The sequence below is a fragment of the Oncorhynchus masou genome, chromosome 31 (genome assembly GCF_036934945.1).
Source record: "Oncorhynchus masou masou isolate Uvic2021 chromosome 31, UVic_Omas_1.1, whole genome shotgun sequence".
In the NCBI taxonomy this organism is placed as follows: domain Eukaryota; kingdom Metazoa; phylum Chordata; class Actinopteri; order Salmoniformes; family Salmonidae; genus Oncorhynchus; species Oncorhynchus masou.
In genome coordinates, this window is record NC_088242.1 from 84,470,043 (window position 1) to 84,487,714 (window position 17,672).

Here is a 17,672-nt window from a genome sequence, read left to right on the forward strand (position 1 = left end):
CAGGTCCTTTATAAATGTGTAGAATGTGTTTGCTTAACGTATGTAAATTCAACAGTTACAGAGGATTTTCTTCTGAATAACTGGTCAGGGCATAACACTTTCCATTCAGCTTCATGCATCTTTGCTGCAAGGCTTAATCACACCTTAACTGAATAATTATGTCACACCCATTGTTGCTTATCCATTGTTCACTCGACATATCAATGTAATTACACCCAACACAATGTTGAAAAACAGAATGCTTCCCATTGCTAGATCACAGAACTAGATGTGAGCTGGACGTGATCCCAACACTGCCACCAATGTAGAGGAAGAAAGTGAAAGCTGCAACAGGGACTCTAACCAGGGCTCATACATTGAAAAGTGAGCACTAATGGCTGTTGCCATGAAAGCTTAGTAGGCCTCTGGGCAGACGCAGTAGGCCTATAATGCTGGCTTGTGCTTTGTTACAATAGCCTAAGTATATAAAATCACTGACACGGCTGTAATAATTATCATGAAATTACCTTGTCAGCCAACATAATTCTTTATATTACATGTACCTGTTTAACTGCATTGATATGGCTTAATTGATCTTAGTCCAGATTCATTATAGTTGCAAATACCATGCAGTTGCACCAGGGGAATTATGTTTCCCCATATTTATTGATAAATTTCCCATCATACAGATGTGACCCCATTCCCCAATCAATACCTTAATTGATAACATACAAAAAAAATGGACAAATACATATTTTTACTCCAGTCTGGCAACCTTCTTAAGATCCGACATAGCACCAGTATCGCAGTATGAAGAGAAAACAAGCATAGAAAACAGCATTGGCATTAATAATATAACTATTTTGGTGAGAACTAGGTTGATTAACAATATTGGGTTGTTAACACATTAAAAAAATATATATATAAATAAATGTTTGGGGGGGGGGGGGGCAGTGTAGAACACCATTGCCCAAAATACATTGCACAAAAATGTATATTATCCTACCAAAAATGCACAAAATCTGCTGATACACTTTATGTATATATTTGCACGAATTGAGTGTGCAATTGTGTTGATATTTGAACCTTATATATAATCATGTCTAGTTAGATACTTTGCTTTGAAGTAGCCTACCTTATACATTTGATTCCTGATTTATTGAATGAGGGAATAATTTTATAAAGACAAAGGTATTTAGTAAGGGTGGCAACCATCCTCCAGGAGAGCTACTGGGTGTGCAGACTTTTGTTTGAGCCCTTGTCTAACCACAGTGTGGCCTAAACATCAGCTGCTCAACAGGACCTTGATAAGCAGACTTGGGTGTTTCAGGGCTGGATGAAAACCGAAGCCTGCACACCCAGAAGCTCTCCAAATGGAGGGTTGACCACATGTTGACAACATATGACTAACAGTGCAGTTCTATTTGGGGGCTAAGTGCCTTGATCAAGGGCACAACGCAGGAGGTGGTAAGTCTGTGGGATCAGACACAGCAGCTTTCCAGTGTCAATAATGCTTACTATTTCATTTGGGCTATAATAATAGTCATAGAGAAATAATTAACAGTGAATAATCAGAAGTCACTATAGCATAATGTAATTTGTGAATTTCAGTGAATGGACTGACATGGAAAAAGACAGCTCCTGTACTTATTCCATCCCAAGTCAAGGACTGGGTTGCACTTGGAGACAGTCAGTGACAGTATGTTACACATTCGTGCAAAGTACTTAAGTAAAAATTATTTAAAGTACTACTCAATTCGTTTTTTTGGTAACTGTACTTTACTATTTATATTTTTGACAACTTTACAACTTCCCTACATTCCTTAAGAAAACAATGTACCTTTTACTTCATATTTTTTCCCTGACACCCAAAAGTACGCTTTATATTTTGAATACTTAGCAGGACAGGAAAATGGTCTAATTCACCCTGGTCATCCCTACTGCCTCTGATCTAGTAATCTATGTCAGTGTTAGGGCGTTCTCTGGCTATAATTAAAATAAAAAAAAACAAGAAAATTGTGCAAATTCTAGTTGGCTTAATATAAGCAATTTGAAATTATTTATACTTTTACTTTTGATATTTAAGTATATATAAAACCAAATACCTTTAGACTTTTACTCAAGTAGGATTTTACTGGGAGACTTTCACTTTTACTTGAGTCATATTCTATTAAGGTATCTTTACTTTTACTAAAGTATGACAATTGGGTACTTTTTCCACCACTGATGTTACGGAATGTAACCAAAGATATCTAAGGCCGATAACAGAATGTAGAATGGACTAACGGAATTATCACCGTAAAGAAAAGTGTTTTATTTCTTACCTTGATTCAGGAAGGAGCAAAGTACGTCGCCAACGCGCGGACTGAAAATGGAATGCCACTACACTAGTTTGATACGTATCCGTGGGGATTAGAAGTCAGTATACATCAATACACTGTCATTTCCGGTCACAATTTGTTTACGTGCAGTTTGTTGCTAACCTTACTTTGCTACCTGCCAATTTTACGGTTTTTAATGGCCGTTTATATTTATTTATTTTTCCCCTCGCTCGACTTTTTTTCATTCAATTTTTTAAACCCTGGACGCTTTATCTGGACGTGGTTCGTCAGGACCTCCACCAGCCGAAGCTAAGTAGTAACATTAACATGATGCCTTCTAATTGCAGTCGCTGTACTCATAATATACAGAACGATCGCATTATGGCAAGGATAGCTGTGCTGCAAGCCCAGCTTCAGACGCAATAGTTAGGCAAGGGTAATTTAAGTGTAGGAACGGATGTGCCACCAGTAAGTACAGATAGTAGTATAAATCCCCTCGCAGTCTCCGCAGCTGGACCATTTTCTCATGGCTTCTGGAAGGAAATGCTGTAAGAATGCTCAACAGGTGTCGCCCATTCAGCCGACAGAAACTTTCAACCGGTTCTCACCATTACGCAGCGAGTCGGGAGTCAGAGGCCGAGTCTTCTCTGGTCTCAACTCCTCACGTTACGGGGTCTGAGACGCCGAAGCCTCCCAACATGAACGTAAACTCGTACATCGCCTTGGTCCGTACAATTTTCCTTATTTTAGCGCCCTCAAAACGCAATACTTCCAGATCAACTGTCATGTCAATACCATTTTAAAGCACAATTTCTCCCCTTTCCAACATAATCAATTACATGACCTAAATGCTGCCCGTTTCTGCATAATTCAAGCAGGCAATGAGCCCCGTACTAATGTGTGATAGTGAGAAGGAGAGATATTGTGTGGGAAAATTGCTTTTTTCACTCGATCTGTCCAACTTATCACCTTATCGCCTCTAAAATGTAAATAAAAGACTATAAAGAGTTTATATAATGTATCATTACATACCTATTTGAAGGTCTGTGTCGAATTTGAATCAGGTTTTTAGGGCGGCTTTGAGAATGATGATCGCATGCAATGATGATGAAAAAAATGACTAGGTATTCCCTCCTTACCCCATTCACTGTCCATTTCTTGTTTTTAAAGGATGATTGAAGTGCTACACCTGGTGGAGAGAGATTGTAAGAGAAAAAGTTGCTTTATGCTTGCTGTACATTACGACATGACACGTCAAGTTGTAACAGAGGGTCAGTTTTTTTCAACTTTTCTCCAATACTGTAGAGCCATTACCATGTCGATCAACGCTTGAATAGAGTCCTAGTTAAGCCCCCTCCCAGTTAAGGGGAGTGATGAGCTCTACAGCAGTCTCACAACTCAATCGCTGGTTTTCTGCCCCTCCTGTTTTCTGCCCCTCCCAAAAGATATAATTTGTAGACAATTGGCCATCTTTCTGGGACTCATCCACAAACAGGACCAAGCCTGGCCTGTTGAGAAGTGACGGACTCCATCCTAGCTGGAGGGGTGCTCTCATCTTATCTACAAACATGATCAACTTATCTCAGATCATGATCAGTAGAAAGCAAATTAAGGACTCCTCTTTAAATCTGAGTATTCCTACAAAGCTCAGTTGTCCTGAGTCTGCACAACTCTGCCAGGACCTAGGATCAAGGGAGACACTCAAGTTTTTTAGTACAATATCTCTTGACACTGATGAAAATAATCATGGCCTCTAAACGTTCAAGCTGCATACTGGACCCTATTCCAACTAAACTACTGAAAGAGCTGCTTCCTGTGCTTGGCCCTCCTATGCTGAACATAATAAACGTCTCTCTATCCACCGGATGTGTACCAAACTGACTAAAAGTGGCAGTAATAAAGCCTCTCTTGATAAAGCCCAACCTTGACCCTGAAGACAAACAATGTAGAAAAAACGCTTCAGTCTGGTTTTAGACCCCATCATAGCACTGAGACTGCACTTGTGAAGGTTGTAAATAACCTTTTAATGGCGTCAGACCGAGGCTCTGCATCTATCCTCGTGCTCCTATACCTTAGTGCTGCTTTTGATACCATCACCACATTCTTTTGGAGAGATTGGAAACCCAAATTGGTCTACTCGGACAAGTTCTGGCCTGGTTTAGATCTTATCTGTCGGAAATTTCGGTGTTCCTCAAGGCTCCGTTTTAGGACCACTATTGTTTTCACTATATATTTTACTTCTTGGTTATGTCATTTGGAAACATAATGTTAACTTTCACTGCGGATGACACAGCTGTACATGTCGCTGAAACATGGTGAAGCCCCAAAATTGCCCTCCCTGGAAGCCTATGTTTCAGACATAAGGAAGTGGATAGTGGCAAATGTTATACTTTTAAACTCGGACAAAATAGAGATGCTAGTTCTAGGTCCCAAGAAACAAAGAGATCTTCTGTTGAATCTGACAATTAATCTTGATGGTTGTACAGTTATCTCAAATAAAACTGTGAAGGACCTCAGAGTTACTCTGGACCCTGATCTTTCTTTTGAAGAACATATTAAGACGGTTTCAAGGACAGCTTTTTTTCCATCTACGTAACATTGCAAAAATCAGAAGCGTTCTGTCCAAAATATTAATCCATGCTTTTGTCACTTCTAGGTTAGACTACTGAAATGCTCTACTTTCCGGCTACCCGGATAAAGCACTAAATAAACTTCAGTTAGTGCTAAACACGGCTGCTAGAATCTTGACTAGAACCCCCAAAAATGATGATATTACTCCAGTGCTATCTCTACACTGGCTTCCTGTTAAGGCAAGGGCTGATTTCAAGTTTTTACTGCTAACCTACAAAGCATTCCATGGGCTTGCTCATACTTATCTTTCCGATTAGTTCCTGCCGTACATACCTACACGTATACTACGGTCACAAGACGCAGGCCTCCTTACTGTCCCTAGAATTTCTAAGCAAACAGCTGGAGGCAGGGCTTTCTTCTATAGAGCTCCATTTTTATGGAATGATCTGCCTATCCATGTGAGAGACGCAGACTCGGTCTCAACCTTTAAGTCTTTATTGAAGACTCTTCAGTAGGTCCTATGATTGAGTGTAGTCTGGCCCAGGAGTGTGAAGGTGAACGGAAAGGCACTGGAGCAACGAACCGCTCTTGCTGTCTCTGCCTGGCCGGTTCCCCTCTCTCCACTGGGATTCTCTGCCTCTAACCCTATTACAGGGGCTGAGTTACTGGCTTACTGGTGCTCTTCCATTTCTCCTGTCTTATCCGGTGTCCTGTGTTAATTTCAGTATGCCTTCGCTAATTCTCTCTCTTTCTTTCTCTCTTTCTTACTTTCTCTCGGAGGATCTGAGCCCTAGGACCTTGCCTCAGGACTAACTGGCCTGATGACTTCTTGCTGTCCCCAGTCCACCTGGTCGTGCTGCTGCTCCAGTTTCAAATATTCTGCCTGCAGCTATGGTAGTAGGAGTAGGGATAGTAGGAGTAGTGATAGTAGGAATAGTGATAGCAGGAATAGTAGGAGGAGTGATAGTAGGAGGAGTGATAGTAGTAGGAGTGACAGTAGTAGTAGAAGTAGTGATAGTAGTAGGAGTGACAGTAGTAGTAGAAATAGTGATAGTAGTAGGAGTGACAGTAGAAGTAGTAGGACAGGTGGTGATGTTAATGGCCTCTGGTATCCAGAACTTCATCATGTCTTTAATAAATGTGACTCTGAAAAATATCAATAAACATGCTTAAAGACTGAATGTCACTTTTACTCTAGTGCGACAACAGCATATTACAGTAAATTCATTCATTAATGCATGAATAATGACCTGAAATAGAAAACTCCTTTGTATGGTGCTTTCCACTTGGCTTCGATGAATGTCTTGGCTAGGTTGTTTGGTTGGGTAACAGCAGCTGCCTACACACACATTTTACAGTCATGGACAGACTGACATCAAAGGTGTCATACAGTTCATTTCAAAGCACCTTAGCTTGATGACACCCTTTTACCAGTATCATTGTCTGATCATGAGACTGATGTTTGATCATGTGAGATGAGGAATAAGGAGGGTAAAAGGAACTGCAATAAGAGGGTAACTAAGCAACAAGAGGGGAAAACACTTCTATTAGAGCAGACTCACTGGATTCCCACCGCACGGAAGAAGGCGGCTATGAGCGGAGGAGTGAGCAGAGAGCCAACGGCAGGTCCATCCTGTGATTCCCTAGCCTCCAACAGAAGGTGCCATTAATAGAAACAGGCAGGTCCATCCTGTGATTCCCTAGCCTCCAACAGAAACCCTTTAAACTTCTGTGGCAGGATCAGCTTTGAGTGACACTGTAACACATTAATAGAAACAGACTGGTTCATTCTTTTCAAACACAAAAATAGTAATTTATTGTAGGAGGTACCAACTATACTGAACAAAAATATAAATGCAACGTGTAAAGTTTTGGTCCCATGTTTCATGAACTGAAATAAAAGATCCCAGACATTTTCCTTATGCACTTGGTGCAATTGGCATGCTGACTGCAGGAATGTCCACCAGAGAATGTAATGTTTATCTCATTACCATAAGCCGCCTCCAACGTCGTTTTAGAGAATTTGGCACTACATCCAACTTGCCTCACAACCACAGACCATGTGAAACCACGCCAGCCCAGGCCCTCCATATCCAGCTTCTTCACCTGTGGAATCGTCTGAGACCAGCCATCCGAACAGCTGATGAAACTGTGGGTTTGCACAACCAAGGAATTTCTGCACAAACTGTCAGAAACCATCTCAGGGAAGCTCATCTGCATGCTTGTCGTCCTCATCAGGGTGTTGACCTGACTGCAGTTCGGCGTCGTAACCGACTTCAGTGGGAAAATGCTAACCTTCAATGACCACTGGCACGCTGGAGAAGTGTGCTCTTCATGGATGAATCCCGGTTTCAACTGTACCGGGCAAATGGCAGACAGCATGTATGGTGTCTTGTGGGCGAGCGGTTTGCTGATGTCAACGTTTTGAACCGAGTGCCCTATGGTGGCGGTGGGATTGTGGTATGGGCAGGCATGAGCTACGGACAACGAACACAATTGCAATTTATTGATGGCAAATTTAATGCACAGAGATACCATGACGAGATCCTGAGTCCCATTGTCGTGCCATTCATCCTGCTCCATCACCTCATGTTTCAGCATGATAATGCACGGCCTCATGACGCAAGGCTCTGTACACAATTCCTGGAAGTTGAAAATATCCCAGTTCTACCTGCATATTCACCAGACATGTCACCCATTGAGCATGTTTGGGATGCTGTGGATCAATGTGTACAACAGCGCTTTCCAGTTCCCATCAATATCCAGTAACATCGCACATCCATTGAAGAGGAGTGGGACAACATTCCACAGGCCACAATCAACAGCCTGATCAACTCTATGTGAAGGAGATGTGTCATCCTGCATGAGGCAAATGGTGGTCACATAAGATACTGACTGGTTTTCTGATCCACGACCCTACCTTTTCTTTTGTAATTCCCAGTCATGTGAAATCCATAGATTTCCTTATATGAACTGTAACTCAGTCAAATCTTTGAAAGTCTTGCATGTTGCGTTTTTATATTTTTGTTCTGTACCATCCACTATTAGGCTTCACATATATAATACATCATGTAACCCATGGTTCATCAAGCTTGTCTGACAAGGCCCAATTAAGGCTGCGTTTACACAGGCAGCCCAATTCTGTTTTTTCCCACTATTTATTATTTTGACCAATCACATTAGATCTTTACGAGTCAGATATTTTTCAGAGCTGATCTGATTAGTCAAAAGACCAATAAGTGAAAGAAATATCAGAACTGGGCTACCTGTGTAAATGCAGAATATTGCCTTCAATATTCTTAAATGCATTTATTAATTTACTCCAAGGTGCACACATTTATTCACATGCACATGCACACAAACACACACACACATTCAGGGTGCTTTGATCTTTACCTATAGTCTCATCTCCTGCAAAACCGGAACAGATATGTTTAGGGACACTAAACGGACCACTCTCAAGTGTGGGAGAACCATGCTGGGGCAACATTGTGTCACAGGACATGGCAACACTACCACCACTAAAACCAGTCACAGGTTCAATGGTGGCAATGCCAATCAAAATGATGAGGACCATTTGGGCGGAGCACATCTGAAAAGCAGGGTGTGTGTCAAAGCATTGTTTCTTAAAATATCTTCCACAGTGTAATCTTTATATAAAAGTAAAGTACCCACCATGAGTGTATTTAACCCCCAAACCTTGACTAAGGTAGGCTAAGCTACAACAATCAGCTCTACTGTAGAAATTTGAGGATCATTTGTATCCAATCAGTGTTTGATTACTTTATTGTAGACAGGTTGCCTCCCACATTAACAATGTTCCAGTATACTGCCCTAGGTCTGGGATTTCCTGAGACTAACTTTGAGGAGGTTGTAAAATCATATGCAGTGGTACTATTGAGGAAAATGTCAAATAAAGTATGGTGTCCCAGATGCCCACTATCTTTAGTTATAACATCTGTCTAGAAAAGACTCCATGCGTTAATAGCCTATGCGATAAACAGATGACAGTTTACAGACGGCACCAGTGGTTGATTTGGGCCAGAGCTTTCCGGAATACCGTACCGGCATTTCTAATTTTGGGGGAATTACGACCTGGCTTGTCTATAAAAATAGCCTATTGCTGGCACAGATTCACACGCCGAGGCAGAAAAGGTCGATCAAAGCGGAATGAAGGCAGGATCTTCATTGAATAGCAACGGAGAGTGGGCATTCGTTTCCTGATTCCGCTTCATTCAAATGTATTTGCTGCTAGTCTGTGAATCTGTGGGTGACAGTAGGCTGTTTGAGATTGCGCAGATTGTAAATGCGCCAGGCTGAATGGCAAGATGCGCTGTTCCAAATTGTAAAATTAGGGTTTGTAAGGTCATGAAAGTCACATAAAATAGTTTAATAATTGTTTTTAATATAATTCCTCACTGTGCCGTGAGGAAGGCACAGTGATGCTGAAACATTGGTAAATACCCATTAAATTGCTGGGAGATTATACGTGGAGTGTGCAACTTCCTTTATTTTGATAGTTTATAGTTTATTCGCCAATAGTAAGCACATCCACACAAACTAAACTGTCTGGGTGTCCGCCAGCTCATTTAAAAAAAAAACTCTAATATAATTCATGAAAGCACACTATTGGATATGATCAATCAATAAAAATAAAAACATATCAGGCATTATCGGAATGACCCTTCAGTACATGTCTGTGGTGCTGCATGTGTGCCATTGTGAGTGGGCCGTTGCCCGAAGAGAGAGTGCATCATTTCAGAAGCAGGTATGAAATAATGACTGAGACTAACAACTTGCTGTGCATAGAGCTCCCCTGAAACATGAATAGTTGCAACACAATTTCACGCTCAATTCGTGGAAATATGTACAAAAAGTTTTTCAGCAGTTTTGGTGTGTTTTTGTGGAGCCTACATTACACAATGTTCTTCAATGCATTTAATACAAGGCTCCACTTTTTTGTTTACATTACACTATTTCTTTCTTAATGCATTTTACAGGAGGCTATTTCAAATTTTATGAGGGTTGCCAGACTGGAGACAAAGACATATCATTATTTTTATTTTTTGGTATCGATAAAGGTATTTGATTGGGGAATGGGGATACACACGCTCACCTTGTTTGTATTCATGTTATAGACAACTTTGACTTTTGTATTAATTATTTTGTATAAAATATTTGTGTTTATTTACATCCTATGGGGTTTAAGATAAAGGGAACAGTGGTATAGAAGAGTATGAAATGGGGAAAAGCCTCGATTCAAGGCCGTAGAAAATCCTACATCCATCTCATTAGATCAGAACAGGATGGATCAACAGTGATTCATATTACTGGTTTGCTACCTAAAAAAAAGGATAGTTGTGTTTTGCTGCATAACACACTTACATTATTTGTCTACCCATATGATGTGGATCATTGTTAGGTTATTGATATTTAAGCTTCAGTAACAAAATAACACCATGGTTGTAATAACACTTTAAACAGGTCCTTTATAAATGTGTAGAATGTGTTTGCTTAACGTATGTAAATTCAACAGTTACAGAGGATTTTCTTCTGAATAACTGGTCAGGGCATAACACTTTCCATTCAGCTTCATGCATCTTTGCTGCAAGGCTTAATCACACCTTAACTGAATAATTATGTCACACCCATTGTTGCTTATCCATTGTTCACTCGACATATCAATGTAATTACACCCAACACAATGTTGAAAAACAGAATGCTTCCCATTGCTAGATCACAGAACTAGATGTGAGCTGGACGTGATCCCAACACTGCCACCAATGTAGAGGAAGAAAGTGAAAGCTGCAACAGGGACTCTAACCAGGGCTCATACATTGAAAAGTGAGCACTAATGGCTGTTGCCATGAAAGCTTAGTAGGCCTCTGGGCAGACGCAGTAGGCCTATAATGCTGGCTTGTGCTTTGTTACAATAGCCTAAGTATATAAAATCACTGACACGGCTGTAATAATTATCATGAAATTACCTTGTCAGCCAACATAATTCTTTATATTACATGTACCTGTTTAACTGCATTGATATGGCTTAATTGATCTTAGTCCAGATTCATTATAGTTGCAAATACCATGCAGTTGCACCAGGGGAATTATGTTTCCCCATATTTATTGATAAATTTCCCATCATAAAGATGTGACCCCATTCCCCAATCAATACCTTAATTGATAACATACAAAAAAAATGGACAAATACATATTTTTACTCCAGTCTGGCAACCTTCTTAAGATCCGACATAGCACCAGTATCGCAGTATGAAGAGAAAACAAGCATAGAAAACAGCATTGGCATTAATAATATAACTATTTTGGTGAGAACTAGGTTGATTAACAATATTGGGTTGTTAACACATTAAAAAAATATATATATAAATAAATGTTTGGGGGGGGGGCAGTGTAGAACACCATTGCCCAAAATACATTGCACAAAAATGTATATTATCCTACCAAAAATGCACAAAATCTGCTGATACACTTTATGTATATATTTGCACGAATTGAGTGTGCAATTGTGTTGATATTTGAACCTTATATATAATCATGTCTAGTTAGATACTTTGCTTTGAAGTAGCCTACCTTATACATTTGATTCCTGATTTATTGAATGAGGGAATAATTTTATAAAGACAAAGGTATTTAGTAAGGGTGGCAACCATCCTCCAGGAGAGCTACTGGGTGTGCAGACTTTTGTTTGAGCCCTTGTCTAACCACAGTGTGGCCTAAACATCAGCTGCTCAACAGGACCTTGATAAGCAGACTTGGGTGTTTCAGGGCTGGATGAAAACCGAAGCCTGCACACCCAGAAGCTCTCCAAATGGAGGGTTGACCACATGTTGACAACATATGACTAACAGTGCAGTTCTATTTGGGGGCTAAGTGCCTTGATCAAGGGCACAACGCAGGAGGTGGTAAGTCTGTGGGATCAGACACAGCAGCTTTCCAGTGTCAATAATGCTTACTATTTCATTTGGGCTATAATAATAGTCATAGAGAAATAATTAACAGTGAATAATCAGAAGTCACTATAGCATAATGTAATTTGTGAATTTCAGTGAATGGACTGACATGGAAAAAGACAGCTCCTGTACTTATTCCATCCCAAGTCAAGGACTGGGTTGCACTTGGAGACAGTCAGTGACAGTATGTTACACAGTCGTGCAAAGTACTTAAGTAAAAATTATTTAAAGTACTACTCAATTCGTTTTTTTTGGTAACTGTACTTTACTATTTATATTTTTGACAACTTTACAACTTCCCTACATTCCTTAAGAAAACAATGTACCTTTTACTTCATATTTTTTCCCTGACACCCAAAAGTACGCTTTATATTTTGAATACTTAGCAGGACAGGAAAATGGTCTAATTCACCCTGGTCATCCCTACTGCCTCTGATCTAGTAATCTATGTCAGTGTTAGGGCGTTCTCTGGCTATAATTAAAATAAAAAAAAACAAGAAAATTGTGCAAATTCTAGTTGGCTTAATATAAGCAATTTGAAATTATTTATACTTTTACTTTTGATATTTAAGTATATATAAAACCAAATACCTTTAGACTTTTACTCAAGTAGGATTTTACTGGGAGACTTTCACTTTTACTTGAGTCATATTCTATTAAGGTATCTTTACTTTTACTAAAGTATGACAATTGGGTACTTTTTCCACCACTGATGTTACGGAATGTAACCAAAGATATCTAAGGCCGATAACAGAATGTAGAATGGACTAACGGAATTATCACCGTAAAGAAAAGTGTTTTATTTCTTACCTTGATTCAGGAAGGAGCAAAGTACGTCGCCAACGCGCGGACTGAAAATGGAATGCCACTACACTAGTTTGATACGTATCCGTGGGGATTAGAAGTCAGTATACATCAATACACTGTCATTTCCGGTCACAATTTGTTTACGTGCAGTTTGTTGCTAACCTTACTTTGCTACCTGCCAATTTTACGGTTTTTAATGGCCGTTTATATTTATTTATTTTTCCCCTCGCTCGACTTTTTTCATTCAATTTTTTTAAACCCTGGACGCTTTATCTGGACGTGGTTCGTCAGGACCTCCACCAGCCGAAGCTAAGTAGTAACATTAACATGATGCCTTCTAATTGCAGTCGCTGTACTCATAATATACAGAACGATCGCATTATGGCAAGGATAGCTGTGCTGCAAGCCCAGCTTCAGACGCAATAGTTAGGCAAGGGTAATTTAAGTGTAGGAACGGATGTGCCACCAGTAAGTACAGATAGTAGTATAAATCCCCTCGCAGTCTCCGCAGCTGGACCATTTTCTCATGGCTTCTGGAAGGAAATGCTGTAAGAATGCTCAACAGGTGTCGCCCATTCAGCCGACAGAAACTTTCAACCGGTTCTCACCATTACGCAGCGAGTCGGGAGTCAGAGGCCGAGTCTTCTCTGGTCTCAACTCCTCACGTTACGGGGTCTGAGACGCCGAAGCCTCCCAACATGAACGTAAACTCGTACATCGCCTTGGTCCGTACAATTTTCCTTATTTTAGCGCCCTCAAAACGCAATACTTCCAGATCAACTGTCATGTCAATACCATTTTAAAGCACAATTTCTCCCCTTTCCAACATAATCAATTACATGACCTAAATGCTGCCCGTTTCTGCATAATTCAAGCAGGCAATGAGCCCCGTACTAATGTGTGATAGTGAGAAGGAGAGATATTGTGTGGGAAAATTGCTTTTTTTCACTCGATCTGTCCAACTTATCACCTTATCGCCTCTAAAATGTAAATAAAAGACTATAAAGAGTTTATATAATGTATCATTACATACCTATTTGAAGGTTTGTGTCGAATTTGAATCAGGTTTTTAGGGCGGCTTTGAGAATGATGATCGCATGCAATGATGATGAAAAAAATGACTAGGTATTCCCTCCTTACCCCATTCACTGTCCATTTCTTGTTTTTAAAGGATGATTGAAGTGCTACACCTGGTGGAGAGAGATTGTAAGAGAAAAAGTTGCTTTATGCTTGCTGTACATTACGACATGACACGTCAAGTTGTAACAGAGGGTCAGTTTTTTTCAACTTTTCTCCAATACTGTAGAGCCATTACCATGTCGATCAACGCTTGAATAGAGTCCTAGTTAAGCCCCCTCCCAGTTAAGGGGAGTGATGAGCTCTACAGCAGTCTCACAACTCAATCGCTGGTTTTCTGCCCCTCCTGTTTTCTGCCCCTCCCAAAAGATATAATTTGTAGACAATTGGCCATCTTTCTGGGACTCATCCACAAACAGGACCAAGCCTGGCCTGTTGAGAAGTGACGGACTCCATCCTAGCTGGAGGGGTGCTCTCATCTTATCTACAAACATGATCAACTTATCTCAGATCATGATCAGTAGAAAGCAAATTAAGGACTCCTCTTTAAATCTGAGTATTCCTACAAAGCTCAGTTGTCCTGAGTCTGCACAACTCTGCCAGGACCTAGGATCAAGGGAGACACTCAAGTTTTTTAGTACAATATCTCTTGACACTGATGAAAATAATCATGGCCTCTAAACGTTCAAGCTGCATACTGGACCCTATTCCAACTAAACTACTGAAAGAGCTGCTTCCTGTGCTTGGCCCTCCTATGCTGAACATAATAAACGTCTCTCTATCCACCGGATGTGTACCAAACTGACTAAAAGTGGCAGTAATAAAGCCTCTCTTGATAAAGCCCAACCTTGACCCTGAAGACAAACAATGTAGAAAAAACGCTTCAGTCTGGTTTTAGACCCCATCATAGCACTGAGACTGCACTTGTGAAGGTTGTAAATAACCTTTTAATGGCGTCAGACCGAGGCTCTGCATCTATCCTCGTGCTCCTATACCTTAGTGCTGCTTTTGATACCATCACCACATTCTTTTGGAGAGATTGGAAACCCAAATTGGTCTACTCGGACAAGTTCTGGCCTGGTTTAGATCTTATCTGTCGGAAATTTCGGTGTTCCTCAAGGCTCCGTTTTAGGACCACTATTGTTTTCACTATATATTTTACTTCTTGGTTATGTCATTTGGAAACATAATGTTAACTTTCACTGCGGATGACACAGCTGTACATGTCGCTGAAACATGGTGAAGCCCCAAAATTGCCCTCCCTGGAAGCCTATGTTTCAGACATAAGGAAGTGGATAGTGGCAAATGTTATACTTTTAAACTCGGACAAAATAGAGATGCTAGTTCTAGGTCCCAAGAAACAAAGAGATCTTCTGTTGAATCTGACAATTAATCTTGATGGTTGTACAGTTATCTCAAATAAAACTGTGAAGGACCTCAGAGTTACTCTGGACCCTGATCTTTCTTTTGAAGAACATATTAAGACGGTTTCAAGGACAGCTTTTTTTCCATCTACGTAACATTGCAAAAATCAGAAGCGTTCTGTCCAAAATATTAATCCATGCTTTTGTCACTTCTAGGTTAGACTACTGAAATGCTCTACTTTCCGGCTACCCGGATAAAGCACTAAATAAACTTCAGTTAGTGCTAAACACGGCTGCTAGAATCTTGACTAGAACCCCCAAAAATGATGATATTACTCCAGTGCTATCTCTACACTGGCTTCCTGTTAAGGCAAGGGCTGATTTCAAGTTTTTACTGCTAACCTACAAAGCATTCCATGGGCTTGCTCATACTTATCTTTCCGATTAGTTCCTGCCGTACATACCTACACGTATACTACGGTCACAAGACGCAGGCCTCCTTACTGTCCCTAGAATTTCTAAGCAAACAGCTGGAGGCAGGGCTTTCTTCTATAGAGCTCCATTTTTATGGAATGATCTGCCTATCCATGTGAGAGACGCAGACTCGGTCTCAACCTTTAAGTCTTTATTGAAGACTCTTCAGTAGGTCCTATGATTGAGTGTAGTCTGGCCCAGGAGTGTGAAGGTGAACGGAAAGGCACTGGAGCAACGAACCGCTCTTGCTGTCTCTGCCTGGCCGGTTCCCCTCTCTCCACTGGGATTCTCTGCCTCTAACCCTATTACAGGGGCTGAGTTACTGGCTTACTGGTGCTCTTCCATTTCTCCTGTCTTATCCGGTGTCCTGTGTTAATTTCAGTATGCCTTCGCTAATTCTCTCTCTTTCTTTCTCTCTTTCTTACTTTCTCTCGGAGGATCTGAGCCCTAGGACCTTGCCTCAGGACTAACTGGCCTGATGACTTCTTGCTGTCCCCAGTCCACCTGGTCGTGCTGCTGCTCCAGTTTCAACGATTCTGCCTGCAGCTATGGAACCCTGTTTACCGGACGTGCTACTTTCCCAGACCTGCTGTTTTCAACCCTAGAGACAGCAGGAGCGGTAGAGATACTCTGAATGATTGGCTATGAAAAGCCAACTGACATTTACTCCTGAGGTGCTGACTAGTTGCACCCTCGACAACCACTGTGATTATTATTATTATTTTTTGACCCTGCTGGTCATCTATGAACATTTGAAGATCTTGGCCATGTTCTGTTATAATCTCCACCCGGCACAGCCAGAATAGGACTGGCCTCCCCTCATAGCCTGGTTCCTCTCTATGTTTCTTCCTAGGTTCTGGCCTTTCTTGGGAGTTTTTCCTAGCCCCTGTGCTTCTACACCTGCATTGCTTGCTGTTTGGGGTTTTAGGCTGAGTTTCTGTTTGAGGTCTACCGATTTATCGGAATGGACGATTAATTAGGGCCGATTTCAAGTTTTCAAAACAATCGGTAATCGGCATTTTTGGACACCGATCATGTCCGATTACATTGCACTCTACGAGGAGACTGCGTGGCAAGCTGACTACCTGTTATGCGAGTGCAGCAAGAAGCCAAGGTAAGGTGCTAGCTAGCATTAAACGTATCTTAACATAATCACTAGTTAACTACACATGGTTGATGATATTACTAGTTTATCTAGCTTGTCCTGCGTTGCATATAAACGATGCAGTGCCTGTTAATTTATCACTGAATCACAGTGTACTTCGCCAAACGGATGATTTAACAAGCACATTCGCGAAAAAAGCACTGTCGTTGCACCAATGTGTACCTAACCATAAACATCAACGCCTTTTTTTTAAAACCTGCATATTTAGTTAATATTGCCTGTTAACATGAATTTCTTTTAACTAGGGAAATTGTGTCACTTCTCTTGCGTTCTGTGCAACAGAGTCAGGGTATATGCAGCAGTTTGTGCTGCGTTGCGAACTGTGTGAAGACCATTTCTTCCCAACAAAGACAGCCAACTTCGCCAAACGGGGATGATTTAACAAAAACACATTTGCAAAAAAAGCACAATCGTTGCATGAATGTACCTAACCATAAACATCAATGCCTTTCTTAAAATCATTACACGGAGGTAATGGGAGGCAGGGAGCCAGAGACAGCAGTGGGGTCAAATTGTAGACCCCAGTTCCTACATTTGAACATAAAAATTTATTTTAATTGAAAAAAAAACTATGCTTCATTTTATCTCTGGGACCCACAGGATGACAAATCAGAGCAAGGTTACTGAATGTAAGAACACTATTTACCTTCAAATATGAATGTGTCAAACCAGTTGCCGTGATGAAAGTTTTGTTGTTGTGCACTCACTCTCCTCAAACAATAGCATGGTATTTCACTGTAATAGCTACTGTTAATTGGACACCGCAGTTAGATTAACAAGAATTTAAGCTCTCTGCCCATAAAACATGTCTATGTCCCAGAAAGTTGGCTGTTGCATATGTCATTCTAGTCACAATAGCAATAACCGTCCTGGTTCAGGGACACCGATCCCGTAGAGGTTTTAAACAAAATTATACATTTGTTTTACTCCATTGCATTGTTTT

General features: G+C 40.7%; 2 protein-coding genes and 1 long non-coding RNA gene across 5 annotated transcripts in view; 1 reads left to right on the forward strand and 2 right to left on the reverse strand.

Annotated features, from left to right (window-relative positions):
- The window catches only part of LOC135524613 (putative ferric-chelate reductase 1), a 28,940-nt gene extending 23,234 nt beyond the window's left edge, over positions 1 to 5,706 (reverse strand). Inside the window, exons 1-2 of one of the 3 annotated variants that reach the window (XM_064952307.1) lie at positions 5,640 to 5,706; positions 3,440 to 3,489 (exon numbers count right to left, since the gene is read on the reverse strand). The gene's annotated coding sequence lies outside the window, so the exon portion shown is untranslated. Of the gene's footprint in view, positions 1 to 2,303; positions 2,534 to 3,439; positions 3,490 to 5,639 lie in introns of those variants that run through there. The other 2 variants (XM_064952306.1, XM_064952310.1) reach the window with 2 other exon arrangements.
- Positions 5,707 to 6,602: 896 nt separating this feature from the next.
- LOC135524617 (uncharacterized) lies at positions 6,603 to 12,855 on the reverse strand. Its single transcript, XR_010453001.1, has 3 exons — positions 12,653 to 12,855; positions 8,268 to 8,463; positions 6,603 to 6,627 (listed from the first exon to the last, which is right to left on the reverse strand). It is a non-coding gene; the product is annotated as an uncharacterized LOC135524617 (long non-coding RNA).
- Positions 12,856 to 16,595: 3,740 nt separating this feature from the next.
- Positions 16,596 to 17,672, forward strand: part of LOC135524614 (ankyrin repeat domain-containing protein 13C) — an 80,186-nt gene continuing 79,109 nt past the window's right edge. The window contains exon 1 of the mRNA XM_064952313.1: positions 16,596 to 16,678. The gene's annotated coding sequence lies outside the window, so the exon portion shown is untranslated. The remainder of the gene's footprint in view (positions 16,679 to 17,672) is intronic.